The sequence below is a fragment of the Ictidomys tridecemlineatus genome, chromosome 9 (assembly GCF_052094955.1).
Source record: "Ictidomys tridecemlineatus isolate mIctTri1 chromosome 9, mIctTri1.hap1, whole genome shotgun sequence".
Classification (NCBI taxonomy): Eukaryota; Metazoa; Chordata; class Mammalia; order Rodentia; family Sciuridae; genus Ictidomys; species Ictidomys tridecemlineatus.
Window position 1 is genome coordinate 6,623,147 of NC_135485.1, and position 24,180 is coordinate 6,647,326.

Here is a 24,180-nt window from a genome sequence, read left to right on the forward strand (position 1 = left end):
GCTGCATGAGTTCAAACTCCAGCCTTTGTAGTCTTTGTCCAGTGGTGTCTCTGTGGTGGGTTATGAAAATCCACGTGTGGAGTTTGCAGGTGGTTCCTCGGCCCCCTTCTCTCTCCTCCTCCTTTGATGAACTCCCACAGACCTGCTTTCTTCTTCTATGCAAGAAATTTTCCTTGCATTCATGGATGCAGAAGATAAAAAGGACACCTTTTGAGGTCAGCCCTGCTTTCCAGGCTTCTATTCTCACAGCCCTTTTCCTGCTGCCCTTCCCTGTCTCTGCCTGTGGAGGCGCTCCTCTAAGATCACCCTGGAGATCAGCTAAGTGGGTTCTGCCAGGAGACTCCCCTTGTCAACCTGATCATTTTCACTAGATGTGAATCTGCAAATAACTCACTCTGTCATCCTACAAGGAGATTCATTTGGCATCTGACACTTAACTTTATTCATCTAACAAATGCACAAACACGTACGTTCCCAAATGCAGGGATGTTGTGAGCGTACCCTTGACGGTGGTTCAGGAACATCAGATGCTTACTGCCTTCCAGGCAGTCTGTCCCTATCCTCCGTGGGACCTTGGGCAGGATAACAAAGACAGGCTCACATACCCCGTGGCTTAGCGTCTAAATGTTGTCAATAAATGAATGGCCAATTTAAACCTGTCAGGACTTCCACATGTTTCTTGCACATCTTCAACACCATGAAATAGAACAGCATGGACTCATCATCACTAAAAAACCCTTCTTCATTTTGCAATAATTCATGGCGTTCTTGCTGCCTGAAAAGAAAGATGGGACAAGCCAAACAATCCGTCTTTTCTCTTACCTCAGTGCTTCCTCCCTCAAGTCCTCCCTGGGCTCTCACGTGGCATCCAAGTTCAGAGGTGTCAGTGGACTTAACCCACACCCTTTCAAGACACTTAGATGTGGGCATCGCTTCTTCAAAGGCACAGGGCCAGAAACCTGGGGAGCAGTTCCCTGTAGTGAGTACTGTGAATCACAAGAGAGAAGGTCTGTGGTGGAGGGCCGTGTCCGTGTCAGCATAAAGCAGCACACCACAGGGAAAAAGGCATCCCTGGTTCCTTTAACCTGTTGTGTGTGTGTGTGCGCCCATGTGTGCATCCACGTGTGTGTGCGTGCATGCGTATGTGTTTGTGTGTGCACACATATGCTTTAAGCACCAGGCTGTTATAATCTAGCTGAACAAATACAAATTAGGAATATGGAATCATTATGAAGCTTCTCAAGGCATCCTGTTTGATTAATGAGTTACACAAGGTCAATCGCTTTCCTAGTTGTGAGGAGTTGTAGGCATGGATCACTCAGGAAAGACGAAATTTCGCATATGGAATAGTTGTGAGTGGATTGGGAAAATGTCATAAAATTATGATGCATAAGATTCTAATAAATTCTGGCTTTGTCAGCACCTGAAGAGAGGCCACGTCTGCACTATCACTAGTACCCAGCCCTGAGCTCTGAGAGTGGTCTGATGGAGATGGGGAGGGAGAAGGACGAGGGCATTAGATCTAGCCCAGCGGGGAAGGAGCAAATCCAACCCAGGGCTGGGCTTCGTGGAGAAATGAAGTGGAGACAAGGGCAAACACAGGCTCCAAGCAGCCTGGGTCAGTGCAGGAGCCTTCAGAAATCACCCAAACCCAAGTCAGAGGAACACACAGAGGGACAAAATGAGGGTGTGTGGGAGGCAGTTGGATACACCCAGGCCTTTGCACTGAGAATTCCACCTAACCTAAGGACAGATGTGAGAGATGAGTTTAAGGATGAAAGTAACAATGAAGCTTATTGTAGCCTCTGAGATTTCTCTCCTGAGTTCTATACAAGTAACAGTAAGACAAGGAGGACTAACACAGAGATCCAAAGGTTTCTCTTAACACTGGTAAAGCTGAAATGAAAGAAGAGTCAGCTATCTATCATTGAGTGGGCTTCCTGGTATTGATCTTCAGCATTTGACAGATTCATCCACCTCTGCACAGGCAATGCCAAATCCTGGGGCCTGCCCAGGTTGGGGCCCTCCTAGAGAAGCAGGGTAGGACACCTGCCCCTGGGCCACTTCTACCACCCCACTGAGGAAACTAGGTGTCATGGATTAGTTTCCCAGGGTGGCTGTAACAAATGACCACAAACTGCAGAACAACAGAAATGCATTCTCTTACACTTGCAGAGACAGAAGTCAGAAATCAAGTCCTTCCAGAGCTCTGGGGAGAGTCATTTGCCACCTTGCCCAGCTTCTGGTGACCCTAGGCTTGTGGCTGCATGGCCAGGGGCTCTGCCTGTCTCTCCTTCTATGGGTCTTCACAGGGTCTTCTCATTAAAAATCCTTCTGTCTCATTAAAAATTATTTCTCCATTTTCTCTTATAAGGATACATGACATTCAATATAGGATCCACCTTAAATCCAGGCTGTTCTTATCTTGAGATTCTTCAATGCATCCATAAAACTCTTTTGCTAAATAGGTCACATTTATAACTTCTAAGTATTAGGCCTTGGATATATCTCTTTTGTGGCCACTATTCAACCTACCACACTGGACATACCTATGGGGGGTAAATCTTCTTTCCTTTATTAGTAGGTGTTAGGGTGGATATGAAGGAGCCACAGGTTGACCAAAGAGGTTCATCTGCTAGAAAGCCAACATCAGGAATGAGGATTCCTCATAGGACAGCACTATACTGTGCCTTTCGTAAGCAGTTTGCAGGTAACTAATTTATGTCTCCTATGACCTATAAGAACTTTTGTTATTTTCATTTCAGAGATGAAGACCTGAAGTTCAGAGGTCAAACAACTTCCTGGAGTCCATACACAAGTGAGTGGTTCATTCAGGATTAAATGCAGGTAGGATGGTGGCAGACGTCACTCTTGACTCCTGGCCCTCCATGTCGTGCACTTCTGATCCTACTCTAAGGAGACTCAGGTTGCAATACAAGCTGCTCTGGAGGAATAATGATTTTAGATACATCAAGCTAAATGTCCAACAATAGAGAAATGGTTGAGTAAATCATTGTTTTTTGACCTTATAGAATATTCAAGAACAACTTCAAATAATGTTTTTGAAGATATTTCTTGATATTAATTTCAAATATTTGCAAAATAATGTTAAATGAAAACATCAGAGTATATTGAATTTAAACGTATCAGATTATATAATTATAATATAGCTATAGAAAAATAAATCAGAAAAAGTACATTAAAATGTTAATATTGGTTGTTTCTGGGATAGAAATATTGATTCTTCTGTATTTTTAGATCATCTACAAAAGACATATGTTGCTTTTATGGTAAAGTAGAACCAAGAGGGCTACTAATTTGGGACACAATATTAAGAAATTTAAATTGGTCCTAGAAACTGGTAGAGACACTTCTCCGAAGATGATATACAATCAATCAACAGGTATATGAAAAGAATGTTCATCATCGCTAGCAATTAGAGAAATGCAAATCAAAACTACTCTAAGATTTCATCTCACTCCAGGAGAATGGAGTGTTGGTGAGGATGTGGGAAAAAACACACTCATACATTGCTGGTGGGGCTGCAAATTGGTCCAGCCAATATGGAAAGCAGTATGGAGATTTCTTGGAAATCTTGGAATGGAACCACCATTTGACCCAGCTATTCCTCTCCTCCATCTATACCCAAAGGACTTAAAAGCAGTATACTATAGTAATGTAGCCACATCAATGTTTATAGCAGCACAATTCACAATAGCTAAACTGTGGAACCAACCTAGATGCCCTTCACTAGATGAAATGATAAAAAAAATGGTGGCATATATACATAATGGATTATTACTCAGCAATAAAAGAGAATAAAATCATGGCACTTGCAGGTAAATGGATGGAGTTAGAGAAGATGATGCTAAGTGAAGTTGGCCAATCCCCAAAAAAACAAATGCCAAATGTTTTCTCTGATATAAGGAGGCTGATCCATAGTGGGATAGGGAGAGGGAACATGGGAGGAATAGACAACTCTAGATAGGGCGGAGGGGTGGGAGGGAAGTAGGGGCATGGGGTTCGAAATGATGGTGGGATGTGATGATCATTATTATCCAAAGTACAGGTATGAAGACACAAATTGGTGTGAATATACTATGTATACAACCCGAGACTGTGAATATACTATGTATACAACCCGAGATATGAAAACATTGTGCTCTATATGTGTAATAAGTAGTGTAATGCATTCCGCTGTCATGTATAAATAAAAAAATTAAAATAAAAAAAGAAACTGACAGCTAATTTTTTAAAAAGCAGTAAAAAAGTTCCCATCCTGTGGCCTGTGGAGGAGTACAGAAGAGGAACAATAAGTTCCAAGGATCTTCATTAGCAGTCAGACAGAGACAGTCGGGAGTGGGATGAAAGAATATGGCAGAAACCACACAGAGGCCACCCCATCAGGAGAGTTCTTCTGTCTGCAATCTGCAGCAGGTTTCAGAGAGATCCAAAAGATGTCTTAGCATTTCATGGGACAATAGTCCAAATTAAATTTTGTCCACTAATGTTTTACACACTTCAAACATGAACATTGGGTTGGGCCAGATTCTGACCTCTCCAGCAACACGGCCCCACCGAAGAGCAATCTTTCAGAGCTTCTCAGAGGGACATGGTTCTTTATGTTCAGCCCTTGGGAGGCACCCTCCAAATTGTGCAGCTGCCTCCCCCTGACCTTGAGGCAGGGCCCAGTGGGGACTTTGGCTCAGAGCACATTGCCATTGTGTGCCTAAAGGAATGAGGCCCTCTCCAGCTACCTTACATGAAATGGAGCTGTGAACATGCACGGAGACCAGCACAGGCTGGCATCTGCAGGCCGAGGAGCCTTGAGGAGCCAGGTTACCCAGGAGCAGTTACTCTCTGTCTTGTCCTGTCTGCGTGGTGTTGTTCACCTTCTCGGGTGACTCACTGCATAGTTCACGGCCTCTTCAACTTCCTCCTGCCACCATCTGGCTGTTTCTTTTTCTTTGTTCTTTATTCATATCTGTGTTTCATAGGCAACTCATGGCGTTGGCTCACTCAGGAGCCAGCGTGTTCCGTCCAACCTCTCCCTCTGCTCTGCCTTTGAGCGGCTGCTTCCAGGGCTAATGCTGCCTTGGCTCAATGTTTTCTTTGAATTCTTGAGACAAAGAGGGTTTGATGGGCTCAGCTCCATTTTCCACTGAATGCATGATGGCAGCGCACAGGCTGGGCCTCGGACTGGCTGTCCTGGTCAATCCTCCATGCCCCTTGGCCATGTCCACTTCTTTAGGTCTTGTGGATGAGAAACTTCCCATCAAAAGGGCTGTTGGCACAGCAGGAACGGTGGCCGATGGGTGATATGTGTACTTTTTAATAAGGAAACAAGTCCACTTTCCTTATTTAAAAAAAAAATCACTAGCATGGCAGACCGAATTGAATGGATTCCTTGGTCAGCAAACCAATGTGGGTCTTTTGACAAAGAGGGAGTCCCTGGTGGACAACTTATTCCAAAATATGAAAGGAAGGTTAGAGATGTGGTTCAGCGGTAGAGCACTTGCCTATGCCTAGCATGTGTGAGTCCAGGAGTTCAATCCCCCGCACTGAAAAAATAGATAAATAGACAGATAGGGAAGAGACATCCAAAGAGTCAGGGAAAAGAACTTAGCAATTCTTCCTTTAGGTTGCAGCAGAAAGAGAAATGGCCAGGAATTTAATCTTTGATATATCTATCTCCTTCAAGGACTGTATGTTTATTTTCATAAAGCATGTAAAATATAATTTTTTTCTCTGGTAAATGATTTTGAAGTGCTCTCTTAGGGGAGCCACTAAAGAAAATCTATCTTGACCTTATGTTGGCTTGGTGAATCCCTCCACTGATCACCGAGCTGTGGCTCCAGAAGTCTGAGACAGAGTTGGCCTAATTGGGGAGACTGCACATGAAATGAATTGCACAGCTGGGACCCTCGGAACTGCCTGAGCTAATTAACAGGAAGTAGCTTTGAACTCTTTGCTCTGTTGGGCTTCTTGGAAGTTTCTAAACGACTGGATCAAGTCCAAAGGCAGCAAGAAGGACCCGGGAGTTTCAGGACATATTTCCCAGGTGCTATGGGGAGTGGGAAGACGGAGGCTATTTCCATCCCAGGCACAGAGGAGTTTGTTTTATTTTATATTTAATTATAGTCCATATATAAGCCTGGGGGGTAGGTAGAGGAGGAAAAATCCTTTAGCTCAGTGAAGTCCACTTGGATTATACATTCTTGGCTTCTGTTGAAGTCAATTTAAGTAAAAAAAAAAAAAGTAGACAAAAGATGATACCCATTGAAATCCGGAATACTTTAGTTTTTGCCTCAGCCCCTTCCTGTGTCTTGGCATGCCTGTTGTCTAGCCCCAGATTCTAATCCTGCTTTACCACTCACTGGCTGTCCATGAACTCTTAGAATCTTCATCAGTTTGCATCTGTTCAATGGTCTATTCACACCCACCTATTCCATTTTTTATGGCAATTATGTTTCAAGTGCCAGTGGATTCCTGTCTCTATGCAGTGGTTTAAAACAACAATCTGCAATTCTGTGGATGGTTGGGCCCAGCTGAACTGCTCTTTCCTGAATTCTTTCATGTTTTTACAAACAGATGGCAGCTGGGACTGGAGTCTGACATGTGAACTGAGACCCCTGGGCTAGCTGGGTTTCTCTCTCTCTCTGTGGCCTCTCTCCATGCCTAGTTGAAGCACGAAAGCAGTCTTCTCCCAGTCAAGGGTTCCAAGAGATGCAGTAAGATGCTTTAGGACTTCTTAGGCCAGAGCCTCTCAAACCTCAAATATCACCTGTGCCATACTCTGATAATTAAACGAATCATGAAGCCCCACCCACAGTGGAGGAGAGGAGATTTAGACTCCACTTTCACAACAGTTGCAGCACACATGTACAGAGAGGGAAGGAATTGGTGGCACTGATTTTGAGGAATACAAACTACAACTATTTGTTGTATAATTCCTCCAGTTTCTGCACCCCTACTCATCCACCCATGCATACATGACCCCATCCACCCATCCACTCATCTGTCCATCCTTCTGTACACCCATGCATCCATCCACCCATCCGTTCATTAAGTAAGAACTTAAAGGCTACTATGGGCCCATCACTATTCTCGGTGCTAATGAAACAATGCTGAAAAGACAGTAACTAATCTTTAACCTGATAACAATTAGTGAGAGAGACAGAAACAGTAACAAATAAATAGAAGAAAATTCCTAATCGTGGTGGGTATAGGTGATCAAAATACAGTTTATGATTGGCTTCATTCAGATTATAATAGGTCCCAAATGTTTCCTCTGAGAGGCTCAGATAAGGAGTGACAATTGCAGGGGACTGAGCAGGGACACTTCCACATGGGTGGGGCAGATGTTACATGTAAGTGAGGCTTTCCCTGAACAATGCTCTTAACTAAAACAGGATTCACATTACATTCCCTCCTCCTGATTCCCTACTCCTTTCTCTGCATATTTTTACACTGCGGCATTGAGCACATCTCATACTCTAAGTTCTTTTTTTTAAATTTCTGGATTTATTTACTATCTGCCTCCCCGACTAAAATGGAAGCTTCGTGAACTGGGAAACATGTTTTTGGTTTGTTCCCTGTTGTTCCTAGTACAGTGCCTAGTAAATAATAAGCAGTCAAAGTATTTAGTGAGTGAATGTCTAACTTCTCCTCGTAGTCTCTAACAGGGTTTTTACTAGCTTATAGGTTAAAAACCAGTCTGATGCCCAATATTTGATGTTTTGAGAATGTAGAGCATTGCACAGTGTCAAGGAACCCATGTTCTATTGCCCATGTAGTTGCTAACTTCCTTCTTGACTCCAGACAAACCACCTGACAGCATTCTGTTGATCTCTGTATACACAGAACAAAGATGTTGACTTCTATAACCTCCTACTGCTCTAGATGTCCACAATTCTTTGATTTTTGTAGAACAAAATCAACAAAAAGGGACCCAAGACTTAAACTGATTGATCTAATTCATCTACAAGAGGGAGAGGGCCCTGGGAGGAAAAAAAGAGAAAATGCTCAGAGGCAGCAGGGCTTTGAGGATAGGTTCCATAGAGAGAGAGGAAGGGGAAAAATTCTCCCTCTAGGACTTGAGCACTAAATGGTAGCACAAAGACACACCAAGCACTTTCTGCAGCGGAGCAGCTTATGTTCTGTTCTGGGAGGACTTTTTCAGTTCACTCCTAGAAAAGGATTTGTTTTAGGACTTTGAGGAAGGGAAGAATCAGGACATTTAGCCTAGGAGATGGGAGAAGCTCTTCCAGGGTCTCACTTCTCTTCCCATTATTGAGGCAGCTTTTCTCCAGGGGGCTCTGGCCAGGTGCATGGTTGAGGGGCCATGCCAGTTGGTAACAGAGGAGCAGATCCCTTTACTTCAGTGCAGCTGTGCACTGAAGGCGGGCATGACCATAGGACCAAGGAGTGTTTCCTTAAGGTCTTGTACCTAGATGGTGAGAAGCATTAGGATCCATTTACATTGAGCTTTGAGCTCCACAGTAGCTGGGGAGTCACTTCCAGGGAATTATGTTACCCTCACTTGGACCCAAGATGATGACTCAGGAAAATATGAACTCTTCTTCTTGGACATAAACACACGCATGGATTCTAATATACAGGAAAGAACTGAGGCATCTGCAAGACCCTCTGTAGGACTGAAACCCTGAAGACCTCTCTTGTCATGTGAAGGTGATACTTGAGTTCTCCCAGAAGCAGACCCTAAGACAGAGATTAAAGTGTTAATTGCTTTGGATGTGGATTCTAGGTAGAGGAGTAGGAAGGTGAGATGGAGAAGGGAAGAAAGACAGTTGATATCAAAGAAGTGATAACAACCCAGTGAACACGGGGAAACTAGAGCTTAATCCCTCTGGAAAACTCTGGGAACCAGAAATAGAAGCCTTGCCTAACACCATTCAAGGCCTGAGAAAAGGTGCTCCATGTTTAGACACATTCTCATCCATCATTTGTTAAGATTTTCTCCTTTAAAAGGGTGGTGCATAAATATGGCCCTTTGAGACCACTGTATGCAGAGACAGAGTTGGTTTTGGAAGCCAGGGAGAGCTTCTGGCCATAGAACACAAGTGCTGATGGTTGGAAATGGCAAGAAATTGCTTGGAATGGTAAGGACCAGGAGAACATGGGCAGCACATGACAGCTCTGCTTCCCTTGTCCTGAGGACCAAATGGCGTAAACCAGTATCTTTTAGAGGCATAAATAATAGAATGGGAAAATCAATGTTTCTGCCTATCTGGAATGCATGGGGATGTCAGGTAGGATAGGCAAACATTGCTAAGGGGAAGACAGTGCTTTTGGAAAACTAGTGTGATCCTAGAGTAAAACAGGGATTGGAATGCTCAAGTTAGTAGTAGAGAATAAAGAGCCAGCCTACATCAGGCTATGTACCTCTAGCAACAGATGTTGTATATAAAGGTTCACTGAACTCCTACTGCCTTGAAAATTCTTTGTTTTTCATACTTTAAGACTACTCAAGATAGCTCAAAGAGAGCATTCTTGAAGAAATTCATGAACAGATGCATTGGTAAGAAAGGATTCTTGGAGTCTAGTGTCAACCTATGGCTCTCCAGACCAGGGGCTTGGTCTAGAGACACCAGCAGCAGGGTGCTTGGATTCTTACTCAGTTGCTCAGTAGTTAACTTGACTTGGAATATCATCCATCCCATCACCACTTATTTCTGTCTCTTCTTGTCCTAATTTTCAGCCTTTGTCTGAAGTGGTAAGCATCAGAAATCTACAAATTCTTTCTAGACATTCTAGCATCTCAGTGAGTCCCAAGAAAATCAATACAAATAAGAAATACCATGACATGTCATTGTCAACTAGCTAAAAGTCAAGATAAAGAGGGATTCCTAAAATCAGCCAGAAGGAAATAAAGACACATCAAAAAACAGGAGAATTAATCATCAGAAACAAAGTGAGGCAGAAAGCAGTGAAATGGCATTCTTAAAGTGACTACTGGAGAAACTGAGAACCCTTTAGTATTACAATTCCATATCAAGAAAAATTTACTTTAAAAAGCAGAAAATAGATATTTTTAAATAAATAAAAAATTAAATTTTTTAAACTTTAAATTAATTAAATTTTAAAAATTATTTTTAATTTTTTAAAATTAAATTTAAATTTAATTATTTTTAATAATTAATTATATTTAATGTTATTTTTTAATTTTTAAATTTTTTGAATAAATAAAAAAGAGAATTTGTCAACAGGAAACTTCTACTACAAGAAATGTCAAAGGACATTTGTAATAGAAGTACTGACCAGCACAATAGGACAAGAAAAAAATAAAGATGAAAGACATAAGGATTGGCATAAAAGAAACAAAACTGTCTTTTGATGACCTGATTGTGTACTTACAAGATCCAAAGGAAAATACAAAAACTCTGAGACCTACTTATCAGTGAATTAAAGAAGTTCTCAGAATACCAAGATGATATGTAAATCTCAAGTGCATGTATATATTTATGCAATAAACACTTAGGAAAAAGAAATTTCAGCAGTTGGGGTCGCTCAATGGTAGAGCACTTGCCTAGCGTGTGTGAGACACTGGGTTTGATCCTCAGCACCACATAAAAATAAATAAAATTAAATGAAGACATTATATCCATCTATAACTAAAAAATATTTTAAAAAGAAATTTCAAAAAAATTAAGACCAGGTAAGCTAGTATTTTGACCTGAAAAAACTCAGGAACTTTTTTTGGGGGGAGACCAAAATGAATGAGTATAACATTATGTTCTTGTGCTAGAAGACTCAATGCCGATGTCTATCTTCTCACAATTCATCTATATAGTTTGTGCATTTTAGTAAAAATTCCAGTGAAGCTTCTGTAGAAATTGACAATTTGACAAATTTATTTTTAAAAAGAGTAATTGAAGAGAACTTAATGATTTAAAGATATACTATGAAGTCACAACAATTAAGACAGTGTGTTATCAACACAAACATAGATGAATAAATCAATAGGACATAACAGAGAGTCCTGAAATATACTGTCAAGAGATTTTTAATTAAGGTGCTAAAGCAATTGGATGGGAGATGAAAAGTGTTTTCAGTTATGATGTTAGAAAACATACATACATTCATGAAAAATAACAGAGATTCTCAAACCATACCTCACGCCATACACATAGCTCAAGATAGATTACAGTTTTAAAAACAAAGGCTAAAATTCTGAAATTTTTAGAATGTACAGAAAAACATCTTTGTGCCTTTGGTATAAACAAACTTTTCTTAGAATTCAGCCATAAAGAAGAAACATCAGTAGGGAAACTGAACTTAATAAAAAATGAAAACTTCTTCTCAACAAAAGTCAATTTTAAAAGTGTAAAGACAAGCCACAATTTGAAAAGAATAATTTACAATCCTATATTTAGCAATGAATTTGTATTCTTAATATGTTATGAACTACAACTCAATAAAAAAAGAAAAAATATTCTTGAAAATAATAAGCAAAAGACTGGAGCAGATACATCATGAAGGAGAATGTGTGAAAGACATGTTCAATAATCACAGAAAAGATACTTGTCTTTTTAAAAGTTAAAAGATTGATAGTGTAAAATTTTGAAGACACTGTAAGGGAACATCAACTCTGCTATCCCTCTGGTGGGAGTGTAAGATGGCACACTTTGGAAAACTGTATGGGAACCTTTTATAATGTTAAATACACACCAAATTTATCATCCATTCACCTCCTAGACACTAATGACTGAAGTTTCTGGGGCAGTGAAAACTTTGAGACTGTGGTCACAGAATGGATATGTGTGTCAAAGTGCATCAGATCATCCTCTTCAAGATCTGTGCACTTTACTGATAACACTAATACTTTAATTATATACAAATAAAATTAAACTAAGCAGAAAACAAGTAAGCAAACACAAGAAAGGAAAGCCAGCAGCCATATTCAAGGATATCAGGATGAGCACGTGTATAGCAATTCCTCTCTCCTCATCCCTCTAAGAAGGACAGCAGACCCTTTGATAATCACCACCTTTCCAGGGTGACTTTCACAGCTCATCAACTAGCAAGGTCAGGGGTCTTCCACCAGAACACTAACAAGCAGGCCGGTAAGCAGAGCATGCCCAGTTCATTCACAGAAAAAGGTGTTGTGAGAGGCCTCTGGCTTGGGTTTGCTCCGTCCACTTGCTCTTCCTGTAGAAATTGACTTCAGGCAGTGTCTGGCAGGGGAGACAGAGGTTAAATATTGAAGTGCAGTGCCTCTCTCTCTCTGTAACCTTGTTGGCAGTGCCAACACCCAGCTCAGTAGGGGTGGGCATGGGAGGGTTGTGGCAGCTACCATCCTGATGAAATCACAAAAAAAATGCTGGAAATCATTACTTGATATAAGCAAAAATCTGTTTCTTGTCCTTGGACTTGGGGTTAAAGTAGAGACAAACATGCATGCTGTTTCTTCAGCACCCTGGAACCCAAGTGCCACATGCCCCAGTTGGAGTCATTGTCAGCTCTGAGAAACTGTCTTCCGTGAGAAATGCCCAGCCCTGAGAAAATTGCTCTTGGTACTTTAGAGAGAATGTACCTTCACTAGATTTCAGGTGTGCTGTGCCTAGGTCACCCAATTATCAAGCTGCTCCTGCGACATCATCAGAAGCTCTGTGTTCACCCACTGGTAATGACGTTAAGTTCCAGAAGGCTTTGATGGAGCAAGAGACTGGGGCTTGACTATCAACACATTTTTCATTCTAATTTCTAAAAAAAGATTGCTGACTATGAAATGATAAACCGTATCAAGGATGAGTGGACATGAACAAAGAGGAAGGATGTGAGAAGAACTGTATCTGGATCCAGAACTTTGTTCCAGTGCTAAATTGTGTAAGATATTTTACCAACCCAGAGGCAATTTCCATGATTGCCAAATTTCCTCCGATGCCTACTTCACGAGATTGTTGTAGGAATTTAATTGCATTTAAATTTAAATGTCTATGTACTGTGATCCAGCTCTCAAGTACTGGTGCCTGGCATATCCATGGGGTTCTAGCCACCCTTGCTCCTGTTGTGACCCCTAACTCTTTCTGCAGAAAACCATCCATCTGTGGTATGCTAAGGAAATGAAGAGATTCACTTGCTTTGGAGAATGCTTCCCCAGCCTCCAACACACAAGTTCATCTACATTCACACTCAGGCCTTAACAGAATCGTGCTGCACGATCCTAGGCTGACTGCTTTGTAGAAGCCAACAAAAAGAGAGTGTCCTTTATCACGGAGCTAGCTATTACTCTCATGAGTGCCACTTACATTCACATACAACTTTAAACTCTCAAGTTTCTTGCCACTCTGGTCTGAATATCTGTATACTCCCCAAATCTACGTTTACGATCCTGACCCCAAGGTATTACTATTAAGAGGTGGGACCCATGGGAGGTCATTAGGTCACCAGGGTGGGGCCCTTATGAAGGATATTAGTGCCCTTATCAAAGAGGCCCCAGAGAGTTAGCCAGCTCCTGCTATCACATAAGAACACAGCAAGGACCAATGAACAGCCCTTCCAAGACACCATGTCTGCTGGGGCCTTGACTTTGGACTCCCTGGGCTCCAGAACCATGAGAAATGAATGTCTGTGGTTGATGATCCATACTGTTGGGGGTATTTTTGTAGATGTAGTCCAAGGGTACTTTTCTACGGTCACATGGGAAGTTGATGATCATATCATTATATTGAACATATCAGAGCATTTTGGGGAATAAAAGGGCATAATGTCTAAGCAGAAGCAACAAAGAAACGGATCGTCCTGACAAATGGTTAGGCTAAACATGTGCTCTATTTAGATCAAGTATCAAACCTCCCTGTCAGTGACAAAACTGAATTAAGAAGGTGATCTTTCTTGCTCAAGATCATCAAGAGTCAGAATGTAAGGGCTGATATTCCAAAGCCAAAACAGGACTATTTTTTTTTTAAGAATAAAAGAACTTTTTAAAAGGGGGAATGAGAAGTCTATATTCTTTGCTTTGTAAGGATTTTGCTATATTAAATGTTGTGTTGGCTAGAAGTCAAACACTTTTTCACATAGAACTTTTTGGCTTAGACTCCTTTGTAATTAGACTAGGAAGCACCATAACTATTGCTGCCCACTGGGTACTATTAAATGCTGCAAAGCGTTATGGAAATTCAAATCTCTCTGGCTAGAAGTCATCTTTGCTGGTGAGTTGAAATATAGTCTCTTAGACTGATACTTAAGGGCCATCATTATTAGACAAGAACTCTTAACTCTCTTCTCCAGGCTTTCAAAGAGAAATCAGTGTCCATTATTATCCCCCAGGGAAATGGGCATGAGAGTTCATTCCTGAGCTTTGTCTTTTTACTTTCTTCCTCACGCCACTTCCGAGGAGTTGTGCACTTGAATAGAGCCAGGACCTTACAGAAACTGGTCCATACTGCTGAGCAGGTTCCCCATCCCAACAGGCACAACTGAGCAGCCAAGTCCAGGTCTCAAAATTCTGGGTTACCAGGGCAAGAAAAACTCACTTTGGCTTTCACGGCAGCGTTCACCAGAGACCTCTGGACTGGAAGTCTCAGAGGACTTGCAAAAATTTATAGAATGGATGCTTATTTCCCTTTTGGCTAACTTCCACCCACATGCGCTTTATATAGACCAGTAAATTGAAAAGAAGGAAAGACAAAGGCTTCGTACCCCAATGCTTGGACCTCCCCTGGAAAATATTCATCAACGCATTTGACATCCAGTCCATAAAATAATTTGCCAGTTTTTAAATCACCTGATGGATGTTGCATTCCCGTAATTTTGCTGCTGCTTTTCCTGAAGGGGCTCTAAATGCTTCTCAGGCCAGTGTATTAGTTTCCAAGGCTGCTAAACAGAGTACCGTAAACTGGGTGTCAATTCATTCTCTCACAGCTCTGTGCACTAGAAGGTTGAGATCAGGCTAATGACAGAGCCACACCCTGCTGAAGTCTCTAGAGAGGAGTCCTTCCTTCCTTGCCACAGCTAGCTTCTTTTAGTTGCTGAGGATCTACAGTGTTCCTTGGCAGGAGAACATATTGTTCTAGTCTCCACGTCTCTTTTCTCAACATGGTCTGTCTATCTTCCTTGTGTCTCACTTTGTGTGATCACAACGCAGTTTTGTAAGGACATCAGCCCCTGGAGTTGGTCCACCTTGACCCCATAGGACCACCTCTTAATTACATCTGCATAGGACCTCTCAAGTGAGTTCACTCACAGGTATTGAAAGTTAGGACACAAATGCCTTTTTTTGAGCGGGGGGAGTGGGGAGTACAATTTAGCCCAATACAGCTGGTATCTGTATTTGCGCATCAGAATCAATCTCTTCCCACCTTTCCAAGGACCTTACTCCAACCACCCCCCATTTCCTCCTGCACCACCAGTTCGCTTCTTTCTCTGAAAACACATGCAGCAACACATGATGTGGTAATTTTCATATGTTAAAACAAAGCAAATATACAATACTCTTTTTTCCTCTGTATTAGTTAACGTCCTTGAGAGAAATAGGACTAATATGATATAGACAGGTAGCTAACTGGGTAAATGGACAAACGGATAGATATGGATATAAGTATAGATCCAGGTGCAGATAGATGAACAGGAAGGTGTTTATTATAAGGGATTGATTGGCTTGTGTGATTATGGAGGAGATGAGTCCCCAGATGGAGAGGCTGGTTTGGCAAGCTGGGGAACTAGGAGAACCCAAGTTTAAGTTTATGTCAAAGCCAGGGCAAAGCCTGTGCTTCTGTCTGCAGGCAGTCAGACATAAAGAATTCTCTCTGATGCAGCAGAGAGGGTTGGCTTTTGAGTTCTGTTTGGACCTTGAACTTAGGGAGGGAAGTCTGTTTGCTCAGTCTACGGTGTCATCCAAAAACACCCTGTGGAAGTATCCAAAATCACGTCTGTCCAAACACCTGTGCACCTGTGATCTGACCAAATTGACACATAAAAGTAACCATCCCAGCAGAACTTCTCAGATGTGCCTTTGTTCATTGTCCCTAATTGTCCCCTTCCATTAACGTCTAGACCTGCTCCTTGTAGGCTTCCCTACAAGCACAGAAGGGCCTCCCTCAATGACAGGTGGCCTCCTCATACTGGTTCCTGGGGCCATATCTTCATTGACTAAGGTGTAAATTCCATGAAAGCAAGGATGTGTCTATTTTGGATGTGTTAGCACACATTAGGTCCTCGGTTAAGGTTAGTTGATTTAAAATAAGACCCTTCTTTGTTTCAGCACAAGCGTGGACCATTTGATTTTTTCCCTTCTTTAAACTGTGTCTCCCTTTGTGCCCCAAACTATCCTAATTTTGTTCACGACTTGCTGGGTATTCTTTTCAGTCCTGACTATTGATTGCTATTCATCTCAGCCTCCTGATCTAGACTGTCTGGTGGGGGAACACCCTTGATCTTGTTTCCTGGGTCTCATCCCCTAGGGCATCCATTCTGCAGGTTTAAATCCTATGCTGATGACTCCAGATTTTACCTCTGACTCAAACCTCTTTCTTTAACTCAAGACTTTTCTACTCAAGTGTTTAATTGATTTCAAATTAAATGTGTCCAAATAAGAGCTTTTATCTTCTCTCAAAGACTCTTCCATTAATGCTCCACTTTCAGCCTACCAGCTCCCAAATATCATCCAGGACCCGAGGTTTACAGGAGCTCCACTGTTTACATCCTAGCTCACTCCACTGCCTGCTTCAGATTTTAGTCCACTGTCACTTTCTTAGTCACATGTTTTGAACAAATGTTTAATATTTTATGTGTGTGTGTGTGTATTTATTTTATTATCTCTCTTTCTGAGTAGACAAGTTTCCCCAGAACTTATAATCCTTTTCATGTTATGGTTTAGACAGACGTGAAGAACTCTCCAAAAGCTCGTAGGTAGGTGAGACAATGCAATGGAAGTGATTGGGTGCTGACAGCCTTAACCCGGTCACTGAACTACTCCCCTGACAGGGATTAACTGAGTGGTAACTGAAGCCTTAACTGGAGGCAGGTAGAGTGTGGCTGGAGGAGGTGGGCATTCAGGGTGTGCCTTTGGGATATGTATTTTGTCCCTGGGGAGTGAAGTGTCTCTCTCTCTGCTTCCTGGTGTGAATGTCTGAGCTGTTTTCTTCCACCACACACTTCTGCCATGCTGTTGAATCTCATCTTGGGCCCCAAAGAATGTAGTCAGCCTTCTATGGACCAAGGCTTCTAAAACCATGAGCCCCCAAATAAACTTTTCCTCTTCTAATTGTTCTTGTCAGGTCTTTTGGTCATAGTAGTGAGAAAGCTAACTAAAACATGTTTAATTGCCTGAAGCACAGTAGTTTCTCAGTGAAAACAACCTGAGTAAATAAATGCACCTTTCTATTCTTTTTTAGAAAATCAAAGTCATATTCCATTCTTACATATTCCATCCTTTCCCTAAAGACTATTTAAGTCTTTCAACTAGAATTTAACCATTCCTAACTCTGGTCTCCCTCTAAACTTTGATTACATATTTTATTAAATGTCTTCTATGGCTTGGATTCACATAGGTTCTCTCATTTAATAGTTTATTCCAACCAGTAATACAAGCTCTATGAAATTTCAATAAATATTTGGCAAAGAATAAATATGTCCTCACTGAAGCCATATAGAATGAAGTTTATCATTATTACTGTAATAAAGAAAATGAGTCCCCATGGCATTAGGCATCTTGGGGAAGGTTTTATAGCTGGTAAATGAGACTCAAGAAAGCGCGTCTTTGCCTCCAGTTCTAGTGCTTTCCTCACTTCAGAACTCTCTTTCAACCACAGGAGTTACAGCTGAGATACACATGCACTAGTGTCTGCATGAACAGGAACCATGCTTCTCATCCAAGAGGAGGGGTGTTGAGCTGCACTATAGCTTGGGAATGAGAGCTTAGAAATGCAGTATTGGTATATGCACCTTTGGTCAATCTGAGATAAAATTAGAAGTGGTAAGTGAGTGCAAGAAGACTAGGCTGGAGCTGCCAGCTGTCAAGTCACTTGGAACTGGAACCAAGGTCCTGGGAGAGATGAAGGAGCCATCTTTAAGAAGCGTGTGCTAGAAAGAAAGGTGAAGAGAGAAAGCTGTCCCAAGGTTCCTCAGATGCCTAAGGCTCCTCTGTACAGGAACCACGTGACTAACCATGTCTTGGTGTGTGGAGCCGGGGCATATAGAATAGATATTTTCAAAATGATTTTACCAAATTGTATTGCTATTATTATTTCTTTTTACAGGAACATATTGTTTTCTATCAGTAGCTCTTGGTTTGATCCAAATGGAAATCATTTCTCAAGTTGATGGCTAAAACTGGTGCAATTGAATTGAATCTTGTAATTACATGAGAGACTTTTCCAGATTTGTTCAGGAGGGGATAATAAGATACAGTCTCTCCTGGGGAGACCAAAATTAAAAAAAAAAAAAAGAAAAGAAAAGAAAAGAAAAACACCAAATCATGCTACGTGCAGTTATGGACATATCACAATAAATCTCACTATTGTGTGTAATTGTAATTCACTAATATAAATATTTGAAAACAACACACAGTGATTTTCAAGACTCTGTTCACCAGGCAGCAGAAGATGGAGATCAGAAACGGAGTGAAAGAACTGAGGAGCATGTGTATCTTGGCTCTCTGCAGAGAACTGTGCTGCCTAGTTAGTAGTATAGGTTCCTTGAGGGCAGCACTGTGCCCTGCGCATTGACACATTTTACAAATACTGAGCTTGCATGGTGTAGAAGACACTGCTCTAATGCTTGGGGGCAAATGATGTAAGCCAGAAAAGTCCAGTGTCCCCATATGCTTTTGTATGGGGAGCACCACATAAATGTCAAGTACCTGATGAAATTCCACACACCACAAAGTGCCCCCATCTGTAGGACCTGAGTCCACTCAGACTCCTACTTCCAATTCACATAAAGAGTTTGCAGCAGGATCTTGGCAGATACGCTCTCTAATCTTATACAGCTCACATCTCAGTGGTAGAGACATGCAAAAACCACTAGAAAAGACAATTATAAGTGATAAATGTCATGCAGAAAATTAAAATAGGAAGATGCAGAAGTCACTAAGGGGTGAATTATTTGTTTGTTAACTTCTTCACACTACTTTTGATTAAGTTCTTGAAGATAATGTATATGGTACAAAAGTCACAGGTAAAAGAATACAGTAAAATGCAATTCTCTCTCTTTCCTCAGGCCCAATTTCAACTCACCAGTTCTCCTTTCCAGAAAAAACTAGAATTACCAATTTCTCTTGTTGCCTTACATAGATATTTTGTGCTGTAAAACCAAATATACACCTGTTTTAAAGTTTTCTCATAAATTGGAGCATACTAAAAATATGCTTCTAATTCTAGTTTTCCCACTTAAAATAGATTACAGACCAAATCTGCATATAGAGCTATCTCATCCTTTTTGACGACTGTTATTCTGGTTCTGCTTGTATTGGATCCATTTTTTATTAATAGATATTTAGGTCAAATTCAGTCTATTGCTGTTAAAAATAAAGCAAGGCAACATTGAGCATGTCATTTCACACGCGTGCAAGTTTATCTATGGAATAACTTCCCAAAACTGAAATTGCTGAGTCAAATTTATTTAAGCTTTTTAATTTAATGGGAAGTGCTATCTTTTCTTCCCTGAAGTTGTACCAATATAAGCTTCAATCACCAAAGTATAAAACTGTTTCTCCACATGTAGGTATTATCAAACTGAAATCTTTGTGAACAAATTAGTTTTAAAAGTGATATTCTTTGAAGATTCAATTTAAATGTCTTTATTTGTGGCTGATTTCAGGCTGTTAGGAGCTTCACTATCTTCTTTCAAAACTGCCTCTGTACGTGTTTCACTTGGTTTTCTAGTAGGTTATTAGTAATTTCTTACTGAGTTCTAGGAGATTAGCTTATGTTTTAGATATTAGCCAGGAAGTCTAATAATATAATTTGCAAATATTTCCCCTTTTATTGTTTGTGTCTTGATTTTTGTCTGTGCTATGCCTTTTCATTTACAATTTTAAATTTATCTTTGTGTAGTCAAATTTTTATGGTGCTGCATTGAACCCAGGGCCTTACCTCACAAATATTTGTCAAATGCTCTACTACAGAGTTATATTCCCAGCCCTGTAGTCAAGTTTTTAATCCAATTAAGGGAGGGTGTCATAGATTGCTATTGTGAAAGTCATAGATTAATGGATTGGTGATCAGAGAAGGTGGAGGATGAATTGTTGAATGAGGGGCCAGGAGGTTGGGTGGATGGACAGGCTGGGATGGAGGGCAGACTGCGGGGACATTGGCAAGGACATGGTTACAGCATGACTAGTAACTGGCAGTAGGTAGATGACTGGAAATGCCCTGGTGGAACCAGTGGAGGGAGAAATTGGTATTAGAAAAATTTCCCAAATGGACATTTATGTGAGAAGTGTTTTGGTATAAAGGTATGAGGGGATGGTTGTAGGACTAAGGTTGAAAACAACATAAAAATGCTTAGTTAATGTTCCATTGCAAGAAGAAGCTTGCAGGTGGTAAGAGGATAGAGTTCCACTTGACTTTACTGCTTTAATCCCATCATGAGTGTGCAACATAGCACGGTGGAGTGAGCACAGGATGAGGAATCAGAAGATACATCTCCGATGTAAGTCTCTTCCCTTCTCTGAGCCTCAGTATTCTCATCTGTTAAATGAGTCCGATAGACTAAATTAATGATACAAAAACTTCTAGCTCTAAGATTTTATGAGTCTACAGTGCCCTGACCAGCATCACTCAGGATGGATCCTTTCCCTGGCTGTTGCGTGATAGCTTTGGGTCTGAAATGTTGGCCCACTCACAAACTCTCAGAGGGGGTAGACCACTTCCCCTGGTTGGCATGGGGCCATCTTCCAAGAAGGCTGTCTCCAAGGGAGCTTTTGAAATATTGACAGCCAAGTTGGACGGAGGCCCAGAATTGAAAAGAGATCAAAAACATAGCCTTAAATAAAACCAGCTGGAAATATAACTATTAAAAAAGAAGTGGGGGAAAAACACATTCTGTAGGCTGGGACCTTATTTTTACATGTAAAACACAAACACTGGAGGCCGAGAATCAGACCTTTTTTGCAGAGCATTTATAGAAGAGTTTGGGCGAGCATTTTGATTTGTGTAATGAGAACCGGCTGTTTAAACATGTTTAGTCTCATTAGCCATGAGTAGGAAGAGGTGTCTCTTCTCTGTGTTTGACAGAACTATGGCAAGTGTGTTTTTGCAAAGAGCTTGGAGATGGAATTGGTAAAGCTCCCTCCACATTATCTCATTTAATTTTCATAAGAAGCCTTCAAAGATGAGGAAATTAAGCTCTGAGAGGTTCAATGTGTTTCCAAGTAACTGAAGCTCAGATCATTTAAATAATTTGGCCGAGTAAATGGCCAAACCGAAGCCATTAAAGCTAAAAAAGTCTGGCAGCAAGGATGAGAAGCAGAGTGAGGAATCCCGTCAGTGGAGCTGGGGGGTACAGAGACCCATATGTGCCATGGATCTATACCAGGGTCTCTCAGGCTCAGTGCTTCTGACATCTGTGGACGGATAGTTCTTTGTTGAAGGGGACTGTCCTTGGTATTGTCAGATGTTTAGCAACATCTCTGCTTCAGTCATTAGCCACCTCCCTTTCAAATATGTCTTTAGACATGCCAAATATCTGTCCCCAGGCAGAGGCAAAGTCACTTTCAGTGAGAAAACACTGAGCTGAAAGTGAAGTAGCTTTCACACACATAGTGTCAAAGGTCAAACTTATTGGAACAGAGAACATGGAGGGAACCTGAATGTGTGAGAAGGCAGAAGTCAGGTTGCAGCAAAACTGTCCCAGGGGACAAGAACCTGTTGCCACTACATGACTTAGCAGGTCCACCTTGGAAAGAGGCTCATGCATAACTCAGGCATTTATGTTCCAGACTGAAATGCCAAGTTACACACCTGGAGAAAATATTGACATAAGATCTATCTGATAAGTGATTATTATAAAAAATGGACTAATAATGCTTTTTGAAAAAAAAGTTGGTCTTGAGAATTGAACCCAGAGCTTCACATGTGTTAATCAAGTGTTCTACTTTGAGCTGCATCTACTTTTGAGAGTAACAACTAGGTCATCATTTTGCTAAGTTACTCAGGCTGGCCTCAAATTTGTGATCCTCCTGTCTTTAGCCTCCCTAGTTACTGGACTTACAGGCATGTTAAATAATTCTTTAAAATGCCATAATAAGAGAATGAACAACCTAATTGAGAAATGGACTTAAAACCTTAATAGACACTTCACCAAAGAAGATATACAGATAGAAAATAAGCATATTAAAAGATGTTTCCCATTATATGTCATCAGGGAAATGCAAATTAAAACAACAATGAGATACCAGCACACATCTCTAAGAATGGTCTTCATCCAGAACAGTGATAACACCACATGCTGGCAAGGACACAGAGTGGCAGCAACTCTCACTCAGTGCTGGCAGGAATGTAAAATGGCATCGCCACTTTGGAGGGAGGTTTGGCAATGTTTTAAATAAAACTAAACATACTCCATGTACATTCCAGGAATTGTAATCTTTGGTATTTACAGGTGTTAAGCAATCCAAGATATTTGCTCGATGGAGTTAAACATTTTTGTCTGAATAAAAACTTAACATAATATGTATAGTGATTGCATTCATAATTGCCCAAACTTGGAAGCAACCAAAATGTCCTTCAGTAGGTGAATAGATAAATAAAACTGTGTTCCATCCAGACCATGGTATATTATATAGTGCTAAGAAGAAGTGAACTATCAAGCTATGAAAAGACACAGACAGAACATAGATGTATATTACTAAGTAAAAAAAAAAAAACAAAAAACCTGTCTCAAAATCCTACGTATTGTATCATTCAAACTACATGGCATTGTGGAAACAGCAAAACTATGGAAACAGGTGAAAAACCAATGGTTGCTAAGGATTAGTGGAGTGGGGAGGGACGAATGGACAAAACACAAAGGATTACTATGGCAGTGGATGTACTTGGCTTCTAATAAACTGGTGGATACACATCATTAACCCATTTGTTGAAACCCATAAAATGAACAACACCTAGGGTGAACATCAACGTAAACTGTGTGCTTTGGATGATAATGAGGCATCTATGTAGGCTCAGCTGTTGTAAACAAGGGAGGAGATTTTGCATGTGAGGTGGGGTTGAAAGGACTCTGCACTTTCCACTTAATTTATTGTGAATCTGAAACTGCCTAAAAATAAAATAACATTTTGACAAGTGAAAGATATATATGCACACATACATATCCCCTAAAACTGTGTCATGAGCCTAGGGATCAAGAGTCTATTGGCCTGGATGGCTGTGTTTGCTTGTTTATTTACTTATACACCAGGTTATTTAAGAATGGGAGTCATGTTTGGAGTCATCTTTAAATATCACCCTTCTCATCCAGTGCCCTGTGCACATGGCCATGTAATATATATATATTTTTTCACAAAAAAAGAAATAAATAAGTACTTTTTCTTACTAGTGTTAGAAACATTACATTTTAAATTAAAATTTTAAATATTTAAAATTCTTGTTCTCTGGAAATGTTAAGCTCCAGTATTCTACAAAATAAAAATATTTTACAAACTTCTCATTTTTGAGGATATATTACCTCTCATTAGAGTGGATCTGTCTTGATGGGAACATCAGGGTAACTGTGGTAGTGCATAAAATAAGTAGATGCTGTGTGCCATGGGGATCTGAGGTGGACAGAATCAACGATGTCTCCCCTGGAGACCCACAGGGAGCATGCTAAGATGCTATGTTCAAAATCTCCGGGGTAGACGAGGCCAGAGCTCATCAGGAAACACACTAAAGCTCTTGGTTTCCAAAGGAATAAGATGGCACATTGAAATGAGGATAATTCAAACAGGGGTTACTTATCAGGAGGCCAATTGCAAGATGAGGTAGTGACCCAGAAAGGATGGTGCAAAGACCAGAACTCGCTAGCAACACGGGGCCCACTGTCAGAGCAAAGTCCCGGTGAAGGGGGAGCTTTCTGGAATCTGGAAGGCCGACCAGGGTCTGAGCAGGCTGCCTCGAAAGGACCAGTGACCTGTCAGGGGACACAGCAGTCTAAAGGGATCTCACTGAGAGGAATCCAGGGTAGAAATACCTTGACTTCTTTCTTTTCCTGTTGGGGCTCCCTTTTGACTGACCT